At 39.3% G+C, this 21553-nt stretch overlaps 1 long non-coding RNA gene across 1 annotated transcript; it reads left to right on the forward strand.

Annotated features, from left to right (window-relative positions):
- The first annotated feature begins 491 nt into the window (after nucleotides 1-491).
- On the forward strand, nucleotides 492-20743 carry LOC114210958 (uncharacterized). The gene is made up of 4 exons (XR_003609625.2): nucleotides 492-561; nucleotides 1440-1547; nucleotides 12830-12929; nucleotides 20688-20743. It is a non-coding gene; the product is annotated as an uncharacterized LOC114210958 (long non-coding RNA).
- Nucleotides 20744-21553: the final 810 nt, after the last annotated feature.

Here is a 21553-nt window from a genome sequence, read left to right on the forward strand (position 1 = left end):
GCAGGCTGGCAGCCTGGGCGGGGGTGTCCCCTTTCCCCCCAATTCCCGCCTCCTCGCAGAGCTTAGGGCCGCACGCTACTTACTCCCACTTTGAGAAGGAGGTTTCCTGCCTCTGGGGACCTCCACGACCCCACACCGGCGCGGGACCAGCGGGGCGAGGCGATCAGCAGACGGGCGGCGACATCGGGCGGGGAAAGTGAGGCGCGCAGACCCCCGCTCCGAGTGCCCTGAGCTGGCCGGGACCCCGCGGCGTCCGGGCAGCGCCAGCGCTACAGCCCTAGATCGCAGTCCCCGCTAAAACACCTCCTCTGGCGCCTTGAGACCGAATTTGAGAATCCACCAATCAGCGGCGGCCGGCGGGGCGGTCCCGGCCAATCCCGTGGCGGCACGGCCCGGGCTCACCGCCCCTCGGAGTCTTGGCGCTCCCGGCCGCGCGTTTGGCCCTCACCCGCCCAATTGTTGCCGCCTCAGCCCCCTCCCCCTTCCGGGTACCTGGAAACCTCGAGCCCGGGAGCCAATTCCTGCCGGGGACGCGGGCCCGGGCGGCCGCTGGAAGCCAAGGTGGGGGCGGCGCGGGGCGGCGGGAGAAGGAGAAGGAGGGCTCTTTTGTTATGCATAAAAGGCCCGCTCCGGTCCCCTCAGCTTGCCGCGCTGGGAGACCGCGGGCACAGCCAGGGGAGGGGAAAGCAGATGGAGTTTGGAAAAAACGATATACAGACTCTGGACGCCGCTGCCGCCACCCCCTCCCCCTTGCAACCTGCGCTGAAGCTAAGTTGTCCAGGCGTGTTGGGGCAAACTTCCTAACACCGAACGCTGGTGTGACACGTGAACCGTGGTTACCACTCTGTGCTGCGAGCAGATGGCACGCCAGTTAGTCCTGGAAACTAGACTGCAAGCAGAACCAGCTGTTTTTTCCTTTTCTTTCTTTCCTTTTATTTATTTATCTTTGTAATTCCGGAAAAGTTTTTTGGTGTTCCTTTTTAAGAACATCGCCAATAATTAAGGGCAAAAAGCCTTATTAAATAATTCTTTGCAAAGTGCACCAGCATTCTGGGAAGTAGTCGAGAAAACGTCCGCAACATTACTGATTTGTATTAAAAGTTTCACTTCCTTCAACTTTAGTTTCTTATTTGAAATATGAATATTGATAGAAACAGGTGTGTGTGTGTGTGTGTGTGCGCGCGCGCGCGCAGACGCGCGCCGCTTGCGGTGTTTTAGAAGACTATTGCTTCGAACAGTTTTACATTTACAGGAAAATTGAGAAGATGGGAGGACACAGAGTGCCCCTATGTCCGGCACGCATTTTTACCTTTTTATTAATACCTTATGTTTGTGTGGTACTTTTGTTAGAATTAATGAACCAATAATGATATGTTATTCTTGAACTGAAGTCTTTATTCAGATTTCCTTACATTTTTCCTAATGTTTTTCTGTTCCAGGATACCACATTACATTTAGTGTTCATGTCTTCCTAGGCTCCTCTTGGCTGTGACAATTTCTCATACTTTCCTCGTTTTTGCTGGCCTCCATGGTTTTGAGGAATACTGGTAAGTCATTTTGTAGGATGTCCTGCTATTGGGATTTGAGACAGCCTTTTTAAAGCATGTCTACAGACATTGCCCTCTGAGTCATACTTTACAGAAAGGTTATCATTCTTCTTATCCTTTCTGTATAGTGCTCTGCTCTCTCCTCCTCACCTCGCAGCATTTAAGTGCACCATCTGCAGAATTTAGAATGCTCAATCAAGCCCTTTACTTTGTACTCTATTTAGGTTGCTGATAAATACAGCCTAAAAAAATCATTTAGATCATATTTAAAAGACGAGCATGGAAACATTAAACATATAGAAAAATAACAATAGTAATTTGATATTTTTGTATTAGAAATGATATTTTGAACTGAAATCGATCTTCTAAGTAGAAGCATGAGGAGACAAGTAATAAAGAATAAAACTGCAATTTATTAAATTTTGTCCTGTAGAAGCAGAACATTTTGATTAGGAAATTTTTTTTCCCCCAACTGTATTAATTTCCTGTGGCTGCTGTGACAAATCACCACAAACTTTGATTTAGAATAGTAGAGATTTACTCTCTCACAGTTCTGGAGGCCAGAAGTTGTCGAAATCAAGGTGTTGACTGAGCCGCATTCCCTCGGGGGCTCTAGAGGAGAATCTGTTTTTGCCTCTTCCAGCTTCTGGTGGCTGTAAGCAATCCCTGATGTATGGCTGCCTCACTCAGATCTCTGCCTCAGTGGTCACATTGCCTGCTCCCCTTCTGTCTGTTAACTCTCTTGTGTATCTCTTACAAGGACACTTGTTACTGAATATAGTTCCCACTTGTATAATTTTGGATGGTTTCATCTTAAGATCCTTAGCTCAATTACATCTGCAAAGACCTTTTTTCCAAAAAAGGTGACATCCATGGGTTCCAGGGATTAGGACATGGATATTCCTTTTTGGGACAACCATTCAGTTTTTTAGACCCACAGTCAAATTATTAAAGCCCGTTCATTTCTCTGATATTTCAAAGTGATAGTGGTTGTTTCTTTGAGGTTAGGTGGTTTTGTTACAGACCTCTTCCTTGCATTTTCAGATTATTTTTTCTCTTTCATTTCAAAGGTAGCCACTATTCAGAACAAGAAAAGCTTGTGATGTAGCTTCAGACCCTTGTAATTTCATTGATTGCTTAAAGAGTGATCTTAAATTTGGAGGAAGACTGGAAAATGAGTGTTTGATGGGAAAATTCAGAGACATTACTCCAGTACACTTATTTACTTTGATGCTTTCGAGTCCCAGATTTTGTAGACGATCTGTCAATCTCTCAGTTATTTAGTTGACACTGATGGTGACTGGGAAGTTGGGTGGAGCATCAAAAAGAGTCCCGGCAGGTGGCTTCTCAGTGTAGCCTGATAATCCTTATGACATGGTGGCTAAGGTGGTTGGACTTCTTTGGGGACTCAGGGCTCCAAAATGAGTACCCAAGCCCACAAGGTGGAAATTGTATTGCCTTTCATGATATAGCCTTAGAACAAAGATAGCATCAATTCTGGTATATTTTTTTGATGAAACAGTCAAAGATCCACCCATATTCGAGAGAAAAGGACACACACCCTACCTTTGTTTTTTTTCTTTTGGTTTCAAGTTTTTATTTAAATTCTAGTTAATTAACATATATGGTAATACTGGTTTCAGGGGCAGAATTTAGTGATTCATCACTTACATATAACACCCAGCTCATCACAAGTGCCCTCTTAATCCCCATCACCCATTTAGCCCATCACCTGCCCACCTCAGGTTGTTCTGTGTAGTTAGTGGTCCCTGATGGTGTTCTCCCTCTCTCTTTTTTTTTTCTTCCTTCCTCTGTGTTCATCCGTTTTGTTTCTTAAATTCCAGATGAGTGAAATCATGGTATTTATCTTTTTCTGTCTTATTTTGCTTAACATAACACACTCTAGCTTCCTCCAAAATGTTGTAAATGGTGAGATATCATTCTTTTTGATGGGTGAGTAATATTCTATCCTATATATATACCACATCTTTATCCATTCATCAGCAGATGGACATTTGGGCTATTTTCATAGTTCGGCTATTGTTGATAATGCTATAAACATTGGGATGCATGTACCCTTTCGAATCTGTATTTTTGTATCCTTTGGGTAAATACCGAGTAGTGCATTTGCTGGGTCATAGGGTAGCTCTATTTTTAACTTTTTGAGGGACCCCCATACTGTGTTCCAGAGTGGCTGCACCAGTTTGCATTCCCACCAACAGTTAAGAGGGTTCCCCTTTCTCTGCATCCTTGCTAACATCTGTTGTTTCCTGTGTTCTTAATTTTAGCCATTCTGACAGGTGTAAGGTGGTATCTCATTGTGGTTTTGATTCATATTTCACTGATGATGGTGATGTTGAGCATCTTTTCATGTGTCTGTTGCCATCTGGATGTCTTCTTTAGAAAAAATGTCTATTCATGTCTTCTGCCCCTTTCTTAACTGGATTATCTATTTTTGGGTATTGAGTTTGATAAGCTCTTTATAGATTTTGGATACTAACCCTTTATCAGATATGTCATTTGCAAATATCTTCTCCCATTCTATAAGTTGCCTTTACTTTTGTTGATTGTTTCCTTTGCTGTGCAGAAGCTTTTTATCTTGGATGAAGTCCCAATAGTTTATTTTTGCTTTTGTTTCCCTTGCCTGTGGTGAGGTGTGCCTGGTAAGAAGTTGCTATTGTGAGATCAAAGAGGTTGCTGCCTGTGTTCTCTAGGATTTTGATGGTTTCCTGTCTCACATTTAGGTCTTTCATCCATTTTGAATTTATTTTTGATGCACCCTACCTTTCGATGGAAGAAATGTCAAACACTTTGGGGCCATATTTTAAAATAAAAAACACCAGGTTTCATGCTGATTTTGCAATTCTACCTTTATAAGCTCTGCCTGGAAGTTCATTGACTTTGGAACAGTATTGTACTACCCACATGGCCATAGTCCTCAGGGCTCCATATTGTGCTAGGCCTGTGGTTCTCAACACTGTCTGTGCTTTAGAATCCCTTGGGGAGATTTTTAAAAATACCAGTACCTGAATCCCACACCCAGAGACTTCTAGTTTACCTGCTCTGGAGTTGGGCTTGGGTATTTTTTTCCCAATGCCTACTGTCTTGTTCCTTACCATCATGCTGGTTGTATGTTTATTCATCAGTACTTTTGAATGCTTCTGAATCCATGGTTTCAGAAATAGATCCTCTGGTGCCATCAGTGAAGATTCGGGCAGGTGTGTCACCCTCTGGAGTAGATGCAGAGTTGCAGAGGGCTGGCTCTTGCTGGTTTGTGGCTATGTCACCGGTTTTTGGAAAGGGTTGAGGTGGTCAATGAGAACCCACGGGTGAGATAGAGGTTTAACAGAAGAATGACAGCAAGGGCTGTGATCTAGAAAATATATACAGATGATAGGTGACATTCTTCTCTGCAAAAGACTTACTGCATAGCCTCTCAAACTCGCAAATAGTCTTAACCTTTTGGGTTTCCATATCCCAAGATTTATTACACTTCATTCACGTTGTCGGACAGTGTGAGCTGTCCCGTTACTATTTCAACTTCCTCGGATGTTGTCTTTCTCTTCCACTCCTGCAAGCACCATCATCTGGGTGGAGCATCTGTTCCCCAAAGTGCCGTCACAGAGTTAGTTAGAACCCGATTTTTCTCCACACAGGCAACAGAGGGAACTTGGCTTCACATCCTGGCAATTCTCAAGTCTCTTGGAGTGGTTCAGTTTAATAGTTCTTAAAAGGAGGGCTCTCATTTAAAGTGGCCTTTGTCTTCAACCATTCAGGGGCCTGGGAATATGATACATTTGTCTCTCTAACTGCTAGAAAGTTCAGAGAAGGCAGAAGATTTATTCTTGGCTGACTATAAGCAATGTCAGGAGAATAAGTCCATGACTGGTTCCTGCTCATAGCCTTAGCAACAATAATAAAAAAAATCATATTAATACCAAAGGGCAGTTATATGGCTCCCATCTGAAATTGCATCCAGATGTCCAGCTGTTCTAAGAGAGGTGCCTAAGCTGCGATTACATGTCCCGTAGGGAACAGAGGAATTCATTCTTTATCTTTATAGACTCTTTGTCATCTTTAGCACTGTGGAGCAAGGTCATTTTCCTTAGTGATCATGTAATTTGTGCTCTCACTAAATGGAAAGCTACTTGGTGTGCGTGTGTGTGTACATGTGTCGTTGTGTGTGCATGTTGAAGGCCAGGATGTAGAGAGGGGAGTTGTGCTGTAACAAATATTCCAGACCACAACAGATAGAATGGATTTTGAGCTGGGTAAGGTGTTTCTGGGAATGTGATGGTGGAGAGTATGTAATGGGGTGCCCCTTTACATGGTGCCCCATTTATGCTGCAGGCTTGGATGTGGTAGTTTGGAGGGATCGCAGTGGGTGGGAGAATAAAAATGGGAATTGACCGCTGCCCTGGAATTGAGATTCTGGAGAAAATGAGGGACAAGCTTCACCTTAATTTCCAGAGCCTTATAGAAGGGAAGGACTTCTCTTTGAGGAGTAGAGAGACAGGTTCTAGACCAAGGTTGACCAGCACTTGCTGGGTAACCTGGAACAAAAATTTTGCTTACTTAGGCCCCAGCTTTCTCTTTGAAGTGGTAGGGCTGGGGCTATTGATTTCAACTCTTGATTTCGGCCCAGAGTATGACCTCAGAGTCCTGGGATCGAGCCCTGTGTCAGGCTCTGTGCTCAATGGTGAGTCTGCTTGAGGATTCTCTCTCCCTCTGCCCCTCCCTCTGCTCATATGCGCTCTCCCCCGTCTCTCAAATAAATAAATAAATCTTAAAAAAAAAATAAAGTGGTAGGGCTGATTTGGAAGTCCTATGAACCTGCCAATTCATTCTAAATACTTATTTGACACTTAGGTTATCATCTTAAAACCGTTCGGTAATAAGTCCTTATCACTTAGTATGCGTATAAAAGGATATTGCTGAAATCGTTTTTTATTTCCATATTTGGTGAAACTGAACACATCTCTGCTTATTACATTATGTGATGTACATACATTAATAAGGAGAATGTTAACAAATATCAGGCCAAAGACTGACCTTTGTGACCTTTATCCTTCTAAGCTTAAAATTAAATGGCTGGATGTACTTTTTATACCTACCTAATGGCATTATATTCATAGCATTTATTCATTGTAATCCTTTGCAGGACCATGTGAAAATGTTCCCATGGTGCACTAGAAAGAGGAGGTTGTGGTTGAAGTGGGTGGAAAGAAGACTTTGGGGTTAGCAGCTCAGGGCTAGAAACGTATGTTTAAATACTACAGATACTACCTTTCCTAACCCAGAGCCACCTTACCACATGCAGGGCCTTCCACCCTGGAAAAACTAGAGAAGTAGAGCCAAGTGGGGCCCAAATGGAGATGTATTAGCCCAGGCCTCCTCTAAACAACCAGGGGGAAATGTTCATGAACAGGAGTTAATGTATTGTCTACAGGAAGTCCCTGTTAAAATGTAAACTGTTCCTGGAAAGAGTAATCATTTAACCAATATCGCCCACGTAGCCCATTAAGACATCTTTCCTCAGCCCACCCCCGGGGATGAAAATGGGGGTAATTTCTCTGTAATATTTACTATAATACACTGGACTTTCTAGCCTTGTTCAGAGACTCACCCCTGCCTCCCCAGTGAATTCTGGGAGTCCCCAGTCCTACATACCCTCAAACAGGTCCTTCCCATCTTGTCTGATACCCAAGGCCTCCATGGCCATATGTTGGTTTCTTCCTGCCCCTACAAGTGATGCGTGACAACAGGTGTCCTCAGGGAGCATGGCCACCTCTGGCCAGCAAAGCTGTTGGAGCTCAGGTCAGGGAGACTCTGTGATGCCATTGTGCCCCATCACAGGTGCCAGGTGCCACTGCTGTCATCTCATGAAACCAGCCCTGGGTCTTCACTGCTTTTAGGACAGGCCTTGCTGCTTCTGTGAGGTGCTACTGCTGTGGAGTACGGGGGATGGCCTTGGGGCCCGCTCGCACCCTCCTCCCGCCCCCCAGCAAAGTCACATCAGGCTGAAATAGGGAGTCTGAGAACAATCTCTGTTGGTTATTGTTATTTTACCTTCTTATCCTTGTAGACACCATGTTCTTATAATTCCTTCCCTCTCACAATAGCAGAGACATCGTGATTCAACCAATGTTTGGTCTCTTTCCATGAAGATTTCCCAAGATGCTCCTCTCTACTCCTTTGGTCACAAACTAACATGGCCACTTCTTGGGCATATTCACTAATGGCCTCTCAGCTCTCAGATAAGTGTATCAGTGTGGCTGTAGAGAATAGGACCCTGAAGGCATCGGCCCCAAGAAGAAAGAGCTCAGGGCTGCCATAGTTGAGTGGTGCAGATGTGAGCGGAATCGGGTAAGACTGGGGCAGGAGTTGGTCCTTCTTCCCGGAAGGCTTGAGTGGGAGGTGACCCTGTGTTAGTAACAAGGTAGGAGGAGAGAGTCTCCTCATAAAAGGAGAAGGATTCAGAAGATAGTGTAGAAAACAGCAGCTTGCCTGACCAACTTAATAGAATTTCTTGGGATGCCTAGATTATTATTATTGTCAAGGATTTAAAGATATGAATAAAAGCTTCACTGGTTATCTAGAGCACGACTATCAAATAAATTGTAGCTTCTGAGATGGCAGAACAGAGACTTTTGTCTTGTTCTTATATTCAGCTGCACACATGTGTGAAGAATGATACCATATGGCACAGGAACCTATAAGGCCCTACGAATTAGGACATACTCTTTTGGTCTACATTTTAAAGACATACTTTAATTAAGTGTTCTTTCTCTCTTCTCCGGATGTTGTCTGTTATAAAAGTACCATCAAAACTGATGGTGTTTTGGCCAAAAGAATGCCAAAAAAATTATGTTTCTTCTGTTTAATGTTATTTTTAAAAGTTGTAGGTCCTTATCCACAAGGGAACATGATTTCCTTTTTTTAAGTTTAAGTAAGCAACATGACAATATTTTTCTATCCTTATGTGTTTTGTTTTTTTGCAAATAATATCTAATATTTTGTTGCATTTATTTTTCCCCCTTAGGCCTACACCAGCATAGTAAAATGGTCCAATATCCTCTGTGTGTGTGTGTGTGTGTGTGTGTGTATGTGTGCACATGTGTGTCTGTAATTCCTCTTTATTTCAGTTATTCAACATTTTTTTGGCTGATGAAATTATATTTCGTCTATCCTTTTGACTCAAGGAGGATTTCTTCCTATTTTCACACCCAGTTTTACTGGGTTTCTTATTGTTTAATTATGTTCCCATGTGACCACTTGTTTTCTTTAGCTTGCTGAAATTTACTCTGGAAATGTGTTTTTCCATTTTAATGATTTCTTTACTTGTCTCATGGTTGTTAAATATTTTATTGATGTTTGCAATTACAGGGACATAATGCTGGAATATCCACTTAGGGTAATTAGTGTTTGCTCTTTCCCTCAACTTTTTGTAATCTTGTGATTTTTTTTAATAATGAAAATTTTCAAAAAGATTTCACCTTAGTCACTGTCAACATAAACCAAGCAAAGTTGCTAGTTGAGGAAAAATACAGTTATATAAGTGATTTACCTTTTTTTTTTCCAGTGACTCCTCTAAAGGAGGAAAACAATTACAAGCTCAGCTGAAGCCTAAAGGGGACATGTGAAGAGAGGAAAAGCAGATGATATTGCTGGTGGGGGATACCACATGTTGCAACTATAGGGCTAAAATTAAACATGTAAAAGAAAGAGATGAATTAAAATTTGCACACTGGTAAGAATAATCTTGCTTTCACTATTCTCTAATGATTCTCTGGTTAAACATGCAATGAGAAAGTAAGAGAAAGAAACCTCCGTACAGCCTGCGAGGAAGCTTCACTGAATTTCATGGCTATAAAACTGACATCTTTGTAGTTTTCCTGTTTAAAGAGGTAGCTGATTTTTGTTTGTTTGCTTTAGAACAATCACAGTTGGCTGTTAGAAAGAAGCCAAAGCAACCTTGTCTCTGAGGCCAGTGACAATCTCATGGTTAATATGAAAGGTGGCACCGAAGATGCATATACTTCAACAGCATTAAATCTCAGTGAGGAGTTCTTTGTGGGCTGGGGACTCAGAAGGCATTCATAAGGCCTTCAGTTAGTTTCATTTACGTTTTACACATTAGTTATTAATACCTGTACCAAGACAATAGTGCTGTTTCCTTTTCACTCCAGAGGATACTAAGCGCTTTATGAGCTGCTGGGAACCAATTTCTACTCTTGATGCACATGTAGTTCTCTAATCTGAGCCACCCAGAAGCATAAATATTATTTATGCCTGAATTTCAGATATATACCCTAAAGATATATCCCGAATCTAAACACTGATTACCACCACCACCACCACCACCACCTCCCAATTCCAAACTACCTCTAGCTCTCCCCTGGATTGTTTTCATAGTCTCAAAGCTGATTTCTTTGTTGTTGCCCTGTGATTTGTTCCTAAGCACCAGCTATAGTGATCCAAATGAAAATGTCGGATCACGTCCTCCTTCCTCTCCTGATACTTACAGTGGCTTTCCAACCCATCTGGAGTAAAAGCTAAAGTCATCACAGTGGCCTACAAGGTTTTAAGGATCTGGCCTCTTTTTACAACTCTGATCTTATCACCTTCAATTTTCCCCTTGTTTGCTTTGCTTCAGTCATACTCAGCTCCTTGCTAATCCTTGAAAACATGTGGTATTCTCCTGCCTAAGGGCCATGCATTTACTGACCTGTTTCCCTCTGCCGGCAATGCTTTTCATCTAGAGAACTATCCCACTCTCCTTCACCTCTTTTAGGGGCGCGCTAATTAAGCTAATTTGAGCTTCTAGAGCAAAGAAACTTTACAATTTCAGTGATGTATTAAAACAAGTCAATCTCTCATTCATGGAACAGTCTGATAATGGTGTTCCTGGATGCCAGGTAGATTTCCTGTCTGTGGCAACAGGCTCCTTCCATTTGTGTGCACTCTCTTTAGACAGTCCCCTGAGACCTCTGTTTCTAGCTGTTGGAAGGAGAAACAGACAGTAGACAAAGCATATAGCACTTCTACTCACGTTCTCTTAAGAACAGCTAGTTACATGGAGACACTGGATTTAAGGGGAGCTGTGATCGTAATCACTGGTTCTGCAGCACATCCCTGTGAGAACTGAACACTATGGAAAGGAGTACAAACTTGTGAGGCAGCTAGCTATTTCTGCCACAGACTGCCCCCTGGCCACCAAGTATCTGTGTGGCCTCCTTCCTAAAGGAGACAACCCAACGTTTCACCCAAGTCTAGGTGCTCTGGGTCCTGTGTTCCTTTGGCTCAGAGACCTGGGAATTCAAAAGCAAATCGTCTGCCCACCTCCCCCGCGATAAACCTTGAGGTTTGTCAAGAACAGGATAACAATAGAGACTCATTTGGAAAAGGGCAGACTGGGAGATCCATAGCAGTAACTGGTCCATAGCAATGGGGAATCTGACTGGGCGGGCATTATGAAGGCTCCCTGCCTGGGAGGTGGAGAAAGTTCCTTCATTAGACTGTGGTTCTGCTTCCTGGGAGGAACTTGCTTGTCCACTGTTTGCTGTGGTCCTTGGCTCTGCCCCCGGGGTGTTCTTTCTTGTCCATTATCCTTTCTGGCGCTGAGTTCAGCAGTAAGGAATCTGACTTCCTTGGAGCGCGCACAGCTTTCACAGCCTGCATCCTGCTGTTGGATATTTGAGGTCCCTAGGAGGACGTTTTAGTCACAGGCTTTTTAAGGCTCAGATCACTGTGCTTTGGAAACGTTATTCCCTTGATTTCTTTGGAAACATTATTCCCATGATTTCTAGGCAGTTCCATCTGCCAGTAACTACATCCAAAGTTCTTTCTTAAAAATTATTCTTAAGCCTGCTCTATTTCTTCCCCTCTTTGCCCCTATACGTATTTCTCTCTTAACTTAATGGGCTAACTTGAGGCCCCTTGAAGCAAGAGGCTTGGTGGGAAGAGAATACGTTACCATGATTTGTGTTTTAGCCTCGCAAACCTCTGCTTAACTAGAACAATCTAGTGGGCACTTTTGCTCATTTCAGATGTTATCTCCTACTGGTTGGTATCTAGAAGCAGTCTGCTTTCCAAACCCACAAGGCTCCAAACTCACCTTTATTTCAAGATTCTCTTCATTCTCTTTCATTTTTGCTTGCAAACCAGCTGATTCTTTCCTGAACACATTTCTTACTTGCACTCTGTTCAGTGCAGAGAGGAGCATGCAGCATCATTGATAAACTGAATTGTGTCCCTCCAAATTCATATGTGGAAGCCCTAACCCTCAATGTGACAGTATTTGGAGAGAGGGCCTGTAAGGAGGTAATTAAGGTAAAATGAGATAATAATGGTGGGAACCCATTCCAGTAGGACTAGGGTCCTTATAAGAAGAGGAAGAGACACCAGGAGTACACACGTGTACAGAGAAGACCTTGTGAGGACACAAAGAAGGCAGCTCTCTTATAGCCAAGGAGCAAGTTCTTACTAGAAACCAACCCGGCTGGTGTTGATTTTGGACTTCCAGCCTCCAGAACTGTGAGAAAATCAATCTCTGTTGTGCGAGCCACCCTGTCTGTGGTATTTTGTTATGGCAGCCTAGGCAGACTACTACAGCGTCTGTTGGCATTCTTGTTCTTTTAAATTATTATAAAGCTACAGGGTCACTGTGTTCCTGGTCTGTCTTATAAGCACTCAGTTGGTAGTTTTATAACCATGTGACATGAGTCTCTGATTTCCAGCTTCTAATGTCTCTTTTGTGCTACCTCTTACTTGATTGCTAAGCCAATGCTCTAATATTTTAGTTTTTTATTTTCTATCCCACCTCAAGGAATCTGTTTCTGTAACAAATGAATCTCAAACCTTTGGAAGGTGAACACAAAGGAAGTTTATTTTTCTCTCATGTAATGATACAATGTGGGTATTGCTGGTTGATGGGTGGCTGTCCCCCATATGGAGAGTCAGGGGCCCACCTCCTTTCATCTTATGGCTCCACCATATTCTAGACTTCCGCTGTCCAATGTGGTGCCACATGTGGCTACTGAGGACTTGAAAAAAGGCTAATAGCGCTGTAAGTGTAAAACATATACTGGATTTTGAAAAAATAAAAGGGAGAATATAAAGTATCTCATTTTTTATCTTGGATATATGTTGAAATAATTTTTGGAAATATTGGGTTCAAAATGCATCATTAAAATGAATTCACCCATTTTTTAAAACATGTATTATTATGGCTATTGGAAAATTAAAAATAACATATATAGTTCACATTATATTTCTCTTAGGCAGCACTGTTTGAAGCCTCAGAGTCTCCTGCTTCAGTTGGCAGAAAAGGGACGAGCCAGTGGAGGAGCATCGCAGATTCATAAATACCCTGGCTTAGAGGTAAGAGAAAGCCTGTCTACTCAAATTCCATTGGAGAGAATCACTTATGCAGCTATGTCAAGATGCGGGAGGGCTGGGAAATATAGTCCTGGCTCAGAGGCCCCCCACTTCGCAGCAATTCTTCTCTAAGAAGTAGAGTGCAGAGCTAGGGGAGGTCTTTGCTCAAACATCACCTCCTTGGGTAAAGTCTTCCCTGACTGCTGCAACCACCCCCAGCCCCTTTCTCTAGCATTCCCTGTCTTCTTCCCCTGTTTTGCTTTCCTCTAGAACACTTTCACCATTTGGCCTAGTACATGTTTTATTTGTTCATTTCCTTTCTTTCTGACCATGTGTAAACTCCTTCAAGGAATTTTTTTTTTCAATTTTTTTATTGTAAAAAATACACATAAAATTTATTATCTTAACTATCATTTTCTTAACCATTTTTAAGTGTACTGTTCAGTGGTATTAGGAACATTCATATTGTTGTGCAACCATCACTACCATCCATCTCCATCTTCTTCATCCTGTAAAACTGAAACTCTATGCCCATTAAACACTAACTCCCCCTTCTGCCCCTTCTCCCAGTTCCTGGCAACCACCAGATTTTCTGTCTCTATGATTTCGACCACTTTAAGGACCTCCTACAAGGAGAGTCATGTAGTCTTTGTTTCTTTTTGTGACTGGCTTATTTCACTTAGCATAATGTCCTAAAGTTTTATCTGTGTTGTAGCATGTGTCAGAATTAAATTCCTTTTGAAGCCTGAATAATAATCCAATGTATGTATATATCACATTTTGCTTATCCACTCATCTAGCTACATGTTGCTAATTTAAATAATGCTGCTATAAACATGGGTGCACACATATCTCTTCAAGACTCTGATTTCATTTCTCTTGAGGATGTACCCAAAAGTGGAGTTGGTGGATCATATGGTAGTTCTATTTTTTTTATGGTAGTTCTATTTTTAATTTTTGAGGAGCCACCGTACTGTATTCCACAGTGGTTGCACAATTTTACGTTCCTACCTACAGTGCACAGGGGTTCCCATTTCTCTACATTCTCATCAACGCTTGTTATTTTTTTTTTTTTTAAATTATAGCCATCTTGATGAGTGTGAGGTGGTATTTTGTGGTTTTGATTTGCATTTCCCTAATGATTAGTGATATTGAACATTTTTTCATGTGCTTATTGGCTATTTGTATGTCTTCTTTGGAGATGTCTGTTCAAATATGACAGCATTCATTTTTGTCTGTATGTTCAATGCTGTGTCCCTAGTGACTGGAACTAGGCTGGCATGTGTTAGGCACTTGAGGACCAGTGCTGACCAGTGAAGTAGTTGAGCCATATTGGTCTGCTGAGCCACAAGTAAAGCATCGAGGAAAGAATTTAGGGTACTTCAGATGGCATAGTTCAGAAACTGATTAGTATAGTCAAGGTCAATGATATATCATTTTTTATTAGTACACAGGTATGAACAAACCAGAGTTAGACATTATGGCAATGTCAACTTACATCATAGATTTTAAACTTGAGCTGAAATTTGTTACCCTGGTTCTTTGTTTGCTCTGGACAGTACTGAAAGTTTGTGTGGTTTTTTTAAGAATTTTAAATTTTTATTTCTTTATCTTTATGTAGTGGCTAACTTAAAAAAAATCAGAATATTTTTACATTGAAAGATTTACATCAAGATTTCACTTTTTTAATCTCCTGTTTTTTAAGTTATGTACTCTATTTATATGCTTTCAGTGGTTGTTATTTAATTTGTATCATATCAGCATACCAGTAATAATAATTATAATAATAATAAATACTTTGTGAGGTTAAAAAGAACACAGAAACTAGTTATGGACAATAAATCTATGTAAGTCAGGAAGGAGGCTATGAGTTACGTTTCTAAATTCCTTGTGTTATTTGGAGGGGTTAAAATACTGACTGTAGACTTGGTTAGTTATTATGAATGCAAAATATTGCTTAAAAGTTAATAATAGATATGGGGTCTGTAATCTTTAATCAATAGAAGGAAACAACCAAATAAGAAAGCAAACTGTAATCCCGTTCCTAGGTATATGGACCAAATAATTGAAAGCAGGGACTCAAACAGTTATTTGTACACCTAGGCTCATTGCAACATTATTCAGAATAGCCAGATGGTGGAAACAACCCAAATGTTCATAAACCAATGAATGGATAAATAAAATACAGTATATATATACATTGGAATATTATTAAGGCATGAAAAAGAATGTAGTTCTGCTCATGCTGTAGCATGGATGAACCTGGAAGACTTTTTGCTGAGTGAAATGAACCAGACACAGAAGGACGAAGATGGTATGATTCCACTTATGTGAAATGTCAAGAATAGGCGAATTCATAGACACAGAAAATAGATTAAGGTTACCAGGGGCTAGAGCAAGGGAGGACTGAGGGAGTTATTGCTTAACAGTTACAGAGTTTCTGTTTCAAGTGATGAAAAAGTTCTGGAAATAGATAGTGGTGGTGGTTGCACAACACTGTGAATGTAATTAATGCCACTGAATTGTACACTTAAAAGTGATTTAAGAGTCAAATTTGTGTTATATATTTTTTACCCTAATATTTCTTAAAAATGAAAGTAAACCAATAATTTGCCTGAAGAAAGAATAAAGAAACATACAAAAATACAACAAAGGAAAAAACACAAGCAGGATGATAGAAACAAGTCCAGGTAACAATTTATAGATTTATAGATTTTATAGATTTATAGAAAATCTGGACTCATCAGCTGAAAGACAGATACTGTTAGATATAAACATGCAAAACCCATTTGTATGTTTATAAGAGATGCACCTGGAATGTAAAGACTAAGAAAGGTTGAAAGTAAAAGAATAAAAATAATTTAAAAAGGTATACTGGCCAAAAAATGTTGGAGTCTGTGTTAATATTAACATAGAATATAAGACAAAAAATAGTGTTAAAGATAGAGTCACACAGTAATGATAAAAGGCTTATTTCAACGGGAAATTCTAACTTTACAGAACTCACTAAAATATGTAAAATATAGTATCAAATTTATAAAGACTCAAAATATAGAGAGCCAAATTGATGTAATAACGCAAGAAGTGGACACATGCAATATTTGAATTATAGACCAAAAGTTTAATGAATATATGGAAGACTTGAATCATACATTTAGCAGCCTTGATTAATAGATACAGAGAGAACTGTTGGTTTTTAGAACCAATGATTAAAGAATGCATATTCTTCTTGAGAACATAAGGAACAAACCAACCAACCTGATTATGGGCTAGGCCATAAAGCAAGCCTCAACAAATTGCAAAGGGCAGGTATCATACAACTCATATTTTCTGTCAACAATGCAATCTAGTATAAAATCAATAACAACAATGTAAAAAAAGCAAACATAATGCACTTAAACATTTAAATATATGAATTTCTAAGTAACTCTAAGTCAAAAAGAAATAATGGTGATTAAATAGACTTAGAACTCAATGGTAATGAAAATACTAATGAATAAAACTTGAGGGATGGGTAAGAAAGGCATTTAGAGGGAAATTTATAGTAATAAATGCTTTTTAAAGAAAAAGAAAGGTTGAAAATCAAGAAGGAAAGAATACAGTTAGAAAAAAAATGGAATAAAACCAAAGAAACCAAAGAAAATAAAGTATAAAAGTACAATAAAAGCAGAAATTAATGTAAAAGAAAATAAAGATACACTAGGATAAACAAAGCCTCAAGTTTCATGCCTAAGTATATATCTTACACAAGTTCTGACACAGGTGCACCAGATAAAATAGACAAGTGACAGAAATGGAAATGCTAAAATGGAAATAAACAAAAATAGACAAGTGAAAGTCACAAATAATAAAAAAAGGAAGATAAAATCTGAGTAGCATTGTATTTTTTAAACAATTTGAATTTTAATTAAAAGCCTTCCCACAAAGAAAACTCTAGTCTCAGATGGACTTCCTAGTGAATTCTACCAAAAATTTAAGAAAGAATAATACCAGTCATACATAAAAGCTTCCAGAAAATAGAAGAGAAAGGGAGGCTTCCCACGTCATTTTATGAGGCCAGAATTCCCCTGAAAACAAAGGTATCAAAAGATAATGAAATTAAAGGCCCAGATCCCTCAGGAACACAGACAACAATTCGTAACAAAATATTAGCAAATCCAACCCAGCAATATATAAATAATATAACACTTCATGACCAAAGTAGATTTATCCCAGACATGCAGGATTGGTTTAGCCTTCAACAATCAATTAATGTAATTCACCATATTAAAAGAATAATAAGGATAGAAAATCAGATTATTATTGCCATAGGTACAGTAGAAGTACTTACAAAATTCAACACTTACCTATTTTTAAAAATCCTGGGGAAACTAGAAATAGAACACTTCTTCATCCTGATAAAGGGAGACTGAAAAACCCGCCACTAACATCATGTTTACCAGTGAAAGACTGGATGCCTTCCCTCTAAGATTGGGGGTAGGCAAGGGAATAGCTTTTACCACCTTATTCACCATTTTCCTGGAGATCTTCACTGTTGCAACAGGCAAGAAAAACAAATAACAGGTAATTAGATTGGAGAAAAAGAAGCAAAACTTTCTATTTGCTGAAGATATGATAGTATATATATATTTTTTAAAGATTTTATTTATTTGTTTGAAAGAGAGAGAGAGACAGCAAGAGAGGGAACACAAGCAGGGGGAGTGGGAGAGGAAGAAGCCTCCCGCTGAGCAGGGAGCCCCATGCGGGGCTCAATATCAGGACCCTGAGATCATGACCTGAGCTGAAGGCAGATGCTTAACGACTGAGCCACCCAGGCACCCCATGATAGTATATTTTAAAAATCCTAATGAATCTGCAAAAAAGCTACTAGAATAAGTGAATTTAGCCAGATGGCATGATACAAATTCAATATACAAAACTCTACTGAATTTTTTATACGAGCAATGAAAAACTGGGAAAAAAAAGACAAATACTATGTACATAGCACAAAAATAAAGTATGTAAAAATAAATTTAACAAAATTTATTTAATATTTGCACCTAGAACATTACCATTTATTGGTAAGGAAAATTGAAGATCTGAACAAATGGGGATGTATATCAGGTTCATGGGTTGGAGGAATCAGAGCTATTAAAATTTCAAAATTTCCCAAATTGTTCTATTGGTTCAATTTTAATCCCAATCAAAATTACTGTAGCCTTTCTTTTGTAGATATTGGCAAATTTATTATCAAATTTCTATGGAATGCAGAAAATCTAGCATATTGAATACGTGAAAAATAAGAATTACATTAAAAACTTACACTATCTAATTTCAAGATGCCATAAAGTTATAGAACTTAAGGTAATGAATATTAGCATAATAATAGTCAATAGAATAGAATAGTTTGGATATATGTACACAAATTAATTATAACTATATAGAAGTATATAATTATATAGTAATATATAATTATACAGACATATATAATTGTGTAATTATATAGATATACAATTATAATATACACACAAATTGAATATAAACTGATTTTTGATTCTGACTTCAAGGTAATTCAGTCAGTCCGTTGCTAATATTTTCAACAAGTGGTGTTGAAATAACAGGATATCTGCAGGAATAAAATGTATCTCAGCATGTACTTCACATTATATACAAAGATTATCTTGCGGACGCCTGGGTGGTTCAGTTGGTTAAGCGTCTACCTTTGGGTCCTGGGATCAAGTCCCACATCGGGCTCCCTGCTTCTCCCTCTCACTCTGCCACTCCCCCTGCTTGTGCTCTCTCTCTCTCTGACAAATAAATAAAACCTTAAAAAAAAAGATTGTCTTGAAATGGATCACAGCCTTAAATGTAAAAGCCAAAACTATAAAACTCGAAGAAAGTATAGGAGACAATCTGTATGACCTTGGGGTAGGCAATCGTTTCTTTGATAGTACAAACCATAAATTCTTTTTAAAAAGATAAATTGGACTTCACCCAAATTAAAACCTTTTATTGTTTGAAAGAAACCACTGAAGAAATAAAAGGCATACCACAGACTGGGAGAAATTTTTTTCAATATTTATGAAAGAGGTACCTGAATTCAGAATATATAAAAAACTCTTACAACTCAAAAACAGGAAGACAAACAGTCCAATAACAGAATGAGCAAAGGATTTGAACAGATAATTGGCAAAAAAAAAAAGATATACAAATGGTCAATAAGACACACAAGAAGATGCTCAGCATTATTAGTCATCAGGAAATGCAAACTAAAACTACAGTGATATACGACTAGATATACCCCCTAGAATGCCTAAAAAAAAATGAGGAAGATTAACAATATCAAGTGTTGAAGATGCTCCACAAAGATGTGAAACATCTGCAACTCATACACTGCTGGAAGGAGTGTCAAATAGTACACACACTTTGGAAAGCAGTTTTGCAGTTTAAGCATACAACTATCATATCATTTAATAATTCCATGCATAGGAATTTACCTAAGATAAATAGAAATATATGTCAACACAAAGCCTTGCTCAAGAAATTCATAGCAAATTTATTCACAATAGCACAAAACTGAAAGCATCTCAAGAGTCCATCAGTAAGTGAGTGAATAAACAAACTCTGGTATAGCCATATAGTGGAGTATTGCTCAATAATAAAGAGAAAAGAACACACAACAACACGGAAGACTCTCAAAAATATGTCCAGCAAAGAAGCCAAAGAAGAGTACGTATTGTGTGATTCTATTTACTTGACATTCTAGAAAATACAAAACTAACCTACTGGGAGAGAGAGCAGGTAAATGGTTTCCTAGGTCCAGGAATGAGGTGGGATTGACTGCAAAGAGCCACTGAACATTTGTGGGTGAGGAAATGTTCTATATCTGGATAGTGATGATGATTACAAATTGTGGTAGTTATCAATTGTCAAAACTCTTTTAATGGTCTCCTTAAAATAAGTGTAGTTTATCATATGTAAATTATACTTTAATAAGGGCCATTAAGAAGATGGATGACAAAATCCATGTCAGATCTCAGCTTAGTCTAACACTGCAGTTCTGCTCTACCAGTGGGGCGTCTTCCTGGAATTATGGCTACTAATTTGGGTGCTATGGTCAGGCAGGCTTTGGGATTACTGGTAGAGGTACTCCCTTTCAGAAATTCCACTGATTATTCTTTTCATTAACATCCATTTTTGTTTCAGTGACTATGATAGCTCCCGAGTTAGCTGGAGATACTAACTAGAATTTTATAATCATTGTTTGTCTCCAATCTCTGATTTATCTCTATTTCCTCTGTGGCCGTAAGGATAGATAAAAGGAGGAAAGTCCTAACTGGTCAGTTATTTTGTTTTCCTTTTCTCCATTTTCCTGCCACTTAAGACCTTGCCTTGAAATTAGTGTTGAAGGATTCCCTAATGGATAATATACTGACCTGGAATATAATATTTGCTTCTAGGGTCAAATTACAAACTAGATTTCAAGTTCTAGAAAGAACAGAGGATATTAGAAAGCTAAAAAAAGCAATCCATTGGTCACTTCATTATTATGTTTGAGAATTAAGCACGATTCTTACGTTTTTATTTGAGCTATTTCTTGTTCTCATTTTTCTATTATTCTCCACCATTGCTTTTACAATTAATTTATAATTAATTATATTCACAGTTCATTCCTTTCCTAAAAAGGTCCTGTGAAAATTAATCATGAGAGTATTTTCTTCCACTTAAGTTTGCTTACAGTTTCTTTTTTTGTTTGTTTTTTTAAATCTTTTTTTTTTTAAGATTTTATTTATTTGTCAGAGAGAGAGTACAGGCAGGGGGAGCAGAAGGCAGAGGGAGAAGCAGGCTCCCTACTGAGCAGGGAGCCCGATGCGGAACTCGATCTCAGGACCCTGAGATCATGATCTGAGCCGAAGGCAGACGCTTAACCGACTGAGCCACCCAGGCGTCCCTTGCTTACAGTTTCTGAGACAGGTAACATTTTTAGTTTTCATATTTAATTTTAGTTCTGCCAAGAATTACAAAGTGCCTGATATTTGCTGTGTACTGATTCTGGAATTGGAAGAGTAAAGATGGTAACTGGACCTGTCCTCAGAGCCAGAGAGACATAGAAAGAAGTAATTTGATAAAATGCAGTCTTCATTCAAGAAGGACATTTAAAAGGCTATCAAAATCAGTTGAAAGAAAATTGATGCTGCCTTTTGAGAGAGAATTTGAGAGAGCAAGTAGCTATCAAAAGCTAAATTATCTAGAGGTGAAAGAAGGAAGGGCAGTTTACGCAGAGGGGAATGGAGTTAAGTTAAAGAATTAAGGTATTTTTCAGAGGGAGAGATGAACCACGAGAGACTATGGACTCTGAGAAACAAACAGGGTTTTAGAGGGGAGGGGGTTGGGGGGATGGCTTAGCCTGGTGAGGGGTATTAAGGAGGGCACGTATTGAATGGAGCACTGGGTGTTATATGCAAACAATGAATCATGGAACACTACATCAAAAACTAATGAGGTAATGTATGTATGTACTAATATAACAAAAAAAATAAAATAAAAGAATTAGGGTATTTTTTCTTCCATTGTCTGGTAAAGTTGAATCAAGGAACAAATTATTCCAACAAACTTCCCATGGTATTTTTTTATTATTAATTTTAAAG

This window comes from Eumetopias jubatus, unplaced genomic scaffold (genome assembly GCF_037043125.1).
Source record: "Eumetopias jubatus isolate StellerSeaLion01/CBP00866 unplaced genomic scaffold, mEumJub1_p1.0 scaffold_8, whole genome shotgun sequence".
In the NCBI taxonomy this organism is placed as follows: Eukaryota; Metazoa; Chordata; class Mammalia; order Carnivora; family Otariidae; genus Eumetopias; species Eumetopias jubatus.